The sequence below is a fragment of the Sinocyclocheilus rhinocerous genome, unplaced genomic scaffold, assembly GCF_001515625.1.
Source record: "Sinocyclocheilus rhinocerous isolate Xijiao unplaced genomic scaffold, SAMN03320098_v1.1 scaffold879, whole genome shotgun sequence".
NCBI lineage: Eukaryota > Metazoa > Chordata > Actinopteri > Cypriniformes > Cyprinidae > Sinocyclocheilus > Sinocyclocheilus rhinocerous.
Window position 1 is genome coordinate 82,636 of NW_015666170.1, and position 4,593 is coordinate 87,228.

The window sequence follows — 4,593 nt, forward strand, 5'->3', positions numbered from 1 at the left end:
TTTTTTTTTTTTTTTTAATTCTTATAAGTATCTTATTTCCTGGACAATAATGGTGGTAATGTTCAAAAGCTTTTTGTTGCCAATGATTTAAAAATATCTGCACAGATGTTGAAAAAAATAAACACCCTGAGAATTATTCACTAGAGTAATGTGTGACAACTAGCCCTGGCTTCCCCTATAATGTTACTTATGACAATGATAATAAAAACCGCACACTGTAATATGCTTAATCACCTAAAAGAACAATCAAAAATAACTTAAGTCTAAAGCACTGTCAGAATTCTGAAGATAGGTCAGTTAAAACCATTATAAAATGATTCACAGAGATGGATATCATATCTCTAAACCTACATGAAACCAGGCCTGATTAGAGTTCAGTGGGATTCAGTTTCTTCTCGTTTGTTGTTTTGGCTTCACAAGATGTTTCTTAAAGGAGCGGCAGTGTAAGAAACTCATGAAAGAGGTGGAGAGAGGGCTCTGTATGTGTAGCACATTGTGAGACTACTGAGGACTCATTATTGCTGTGTGCACTCAGCACTGTCAGACCCTGTGTAAGCTGATCTGGGTGGTGGGCAGTGGACAAGCTCAGAGAAACTATGTTAGCAATGTGCTCATTGTAAGGAAAGATTATCTGGCTTATAACTTCTAGAGAAGCATATATAACAATGCATTGCCAATACAGCACTACAGAGGCATTAAAACCCAAGAGAACCTTTTCTTTACACAAAATAGATCAATAAATAGAATATATAACTGTACACGCCATCAGAATTCAGCACTTTTCACTTCAACACAGTTCCCTTTAAAATTATGAAGTAATGTCATCATAAATAAAGACACTACTTTGTAATTCATTAATCAACATAATTTATCCCAAAATGTGGGCACTGGACCCATTTCAATTTAAAAGACATTTAATAAATAACTCTTTGATTAATAAAAGTAGCATGGCTATTTCATAAAAGTGTTATCCCTTTTAGTTAATGGCTTTTAAAGTGTTCAGAAAGTGTCTGCCAAGTGACAACGCTGCAACTACAGTCTAAGGAGGTAGCATGTGTTAATCTAATTATGGCAGTATTTGTATCTTACAGAGTTTGAGACAGGTCAGGTAGATAATTGCATCGAGTCACTGAGAACTTTAATCCAACGTGAGATTTCTTCAATGTGACGTGAGGGTGAAGAGAAACACTCAGCGGGACTTTCACCTGCACAAATCAAAGCCATAGAGATGAACGGCATATCAAACGATGATTTATCTACATCATAACTGAATCCAGCAGGTGATACTTTGAATACAAATGTGCTTTATAAAAATAGCAACACCTGTTTATTTCATTCAAACCGCAAATATTCTCACAGTGAGTCTAACTGTTCCCTGTTTTCAGGTGTTTTATGGTGTGAGCCTTTTCTTGTGGGTTGGGCACTGTATTCTATTACTGTGTTAAGTCCTAATACACTGTGTTAGGCTGGTATCTTGTATCTCTGGATAGCAGACATTAATTTTACAGAGTAATCTGATGCTAGAGAAAGAGCTTTGGCTGAATGCTGAGCAGTTGCTAGCGCTGTACTTCAGTATCATTAATTCTGAATTCTCCAGGGCAATATCTTGAAGCCAAACTAAAAACACTGCATAATATCCACTTCATTTTTTTGTATTCAACCATGAACTTACCTATTTAGCAGTGAGTTCCTTCTTCATACAGGCTTTAAAGGATGTGAATCTCTCTTCACCTTTATATCCCTGGGTAAATGATGATAATACAAAGGATAATATGTTTTACATCATCAATAGAAACATTATCTTGAAAATAGGGAAAATTAAATGAACAGTGCTAGTTGATGAGACTACTAGCATACTAAATGAACAATAAATGGCCACTAGATGTCAGCAAAATTGCACCCACAAGAAGCATTTACTTGGTTGAAAAAGCAATATGAAAGGCAACAATAAAGGGTTTGTTTACAAACGTTTGGGTTCTGTAAGAATTTTTTTAAATGTTTTTGAAAGAAGTCTCTTATGCTCACCAAAGAGCATTTATGTCAAATAGATTTTTTTGTAACAATGTTAAAGTCTTTACTGTCACTTTTGATTAGTTTATTGCGTCCTTGCTAAATAAACATATTAATATATTTTTTAAAAAACGTATTGACTCCAAACATTTGAACAGAAGTGTAATAATATTAATAGTAAAACTATTAACAACCATATAATAATAATGACTAACTTGAATTTAAATTATTTTTAAATGTTTAAAAAAAAAATAACTTTCCTGTCACAAGCCGAAATGTGTTATGATTAACATTAACTTATGATTAGCTACGCTAATTATGTCTCTATTTTTTTCTCTGTTTTTGCCACGGGATTGACATAAGCTTCAGTCTGGATCCAGAACACCTGAGAAGAGATGATGCCATCCCCTCAGAGGACCTCAGATGATGCCAACCCTGAAACAACATATAGAACTACCACATTTTGCTATAAGTTTGATTGCATCATATAATAATTGCTGTTAATAGTGTTCATCGTCTGTTTTATTACGTCTTAAATTGATTTTTCCGTACATTTCTGCCATATGTACATTAACTGACAGTCACCACTGATAAGCTACCACTAAATATTGTAGAAACTTAATTTGCTGTAAAGTTGCTTTGCAATGATTTGTATGTGAAAAGCGCTGTACAAATAAACTTGACTTGACTTGACTTGACTTACAGCACTGAAGTGTGTGTTTAGAAATGCACGCGTTCCAGCTCTTCATGTAACCCAGCTAGCAGGGAATGTTCTCATAACTTTGGCTAACATTCCGTACAGGTTTGGTTGATGTTTTAGAGAAAACATTTCAATGTAATGTTCAAAAAATGTTTTAAGAATGTTTTTCATTTCAGATAATGTTCCTAAAACGTTAAGTATAAACAAAGCTAGAACATTTTACCTGCAACATTTTGAGTATGTTGTTGATGTAACAGATTATATACAGTATATAATGTTCTCAATAAAACATTGGCATAATGTTTCAAGATAATGTAAGGTCCACGCACTTGGCCCAAGGAAGGTATCCAGTGGTGGATGAAGGTTTCTTGCGTGTTCGGTCTTTTCAGCGCGCAGAGTTATTCAATTTAGGTTTAACTCAAATCTGACTCAATTTTAGTATGACCTCGAATTTAGGTTGAAAGGCAAATTGGTTGTTTGTCGGTCTCTAATTATTATTATTACTCTTCTGACATTTGATTATTCTAGTTAACTCTTTACTTATATTTACTCGTTCATTAGGAATCTATGTCGCTTAGGATGCCTCACGGCGGCCAGGTGGAAATGGTGTTGTTACAACTCTCCCCATGTTACAACCATACCCGGTCTCCCCTAATGTGCTCAATAAAACATTGAGACAATGTTTCACGTTAACAAAGAACATTCTCTCAGCCACATTAGGAGAACGTTATAAGAACATCATTGAGGCCAGAGGAGATGGAATATTTTTGTAAAACGTTCTTGTAATGTGAAATATTAACAAAGCTAGAAAATTGTATCTGCAACATTTTAAAGATGTTTTGAGGATGTTGTTGAGGTAACAGATTATATAATGTTCTCAATAAAACACGGGCACAATGTTTCAAGTTAACGAAGGAAGAACATTCTCTCAGCCACATTAGGAGAACATCACTGAGACTTGAGTGTGTAATGTTTTTATAAAATGTTCTTGTAATGTGACAAAGCTATAACATTTGACTTGCAACATTTTAAGGATATTTTGAGGATGTTGTTGAGGTGACAGAATATAATATTCTCAAAACATTGGCACAATGTTTCAAGAGGACAAATGAAAAACATTCTCTTAACCACTGTAGGAGAACTTTATACAGTGCATCCGGAAAGTTTTCACAGCAAGTTACAGCCTTATTCCAAAATGGATAAAATTATTTTTCTCAATTCTACAAACAATACACCATAATGACAATGTGAAAAGTGTTTGAAATCTTTGCAAATTAAAAGTAGAACAAAAATAAATCACATGTGCATAAGTATTCACAGCCTTTGCTCAATACTTTGAAGCACCTTTGGCACAGATTACAGCCTCAAGTCTTTTGGAGTATGATGCTACAAGCTCGGCACACCTATTTTTGGGCAGTTCTTCAAACCTCTCAAGCTCCATCAGGTTGGATGGGGCGTGTTGGTGCACAGCCATTTTCAGATCTCTCCAGAGATGTTCAGTCGGGTTCAAGTCTGGGCCACTCAAGGACATTCACAGAGCCCTCCTTTGTTGTGTGCTTAGCATCGTTGTCCTGTTGGAAGATAAACCGTCGTCCCAGTCTGAGGTCCAGGAGGTCCAGGAGGATGTCTCTGTACATTGCTGCATTCATCTTTCCCTCGATCCTGACTAGTCTCCCAGTTCCTGCCGTTGAAATACATCCCCACAGCATGATGCTGCCACCAGCATGCTTCACTGTAGGGATGGTATTGGGCAGGTGATGAGCGGTGCCTGGTTTCCTCCAGACATAACGCTTGCCAAAGAGTTCAATCTTTGTTTCATCAGACCAGAGAATTTTGTTTCTCATGGTCTGAGAGTCCTTCAGGTGCCTTTTGCGGAGGAGTGG

General features: G+C 36.1%; 1 long non-coding RNA gene across 1 annotated transcript; it reads right to left on the minus strand.

Annotated features, from left to right (window-relative positions):
* Positions 1 to 27: 27 nt before the first annotated feature.
* LOC107731863 (uncharacterized) lies at positions 28 to 1,744 on the minus strand. The gene is made up of 2 exons (XR_001638814.1): positions 1,673 to 1,744; positions 28 to 1,205 (listed from the first exon to the last, which is right to left on the minus strand). It is a non-coding gene; the product is annotated as an uncharacterized LOC107731863 (long non-coding RNA).
* Between the last annotated feature and the right edge of the window lie 2,849 nt (positions 1,745 to 4,593).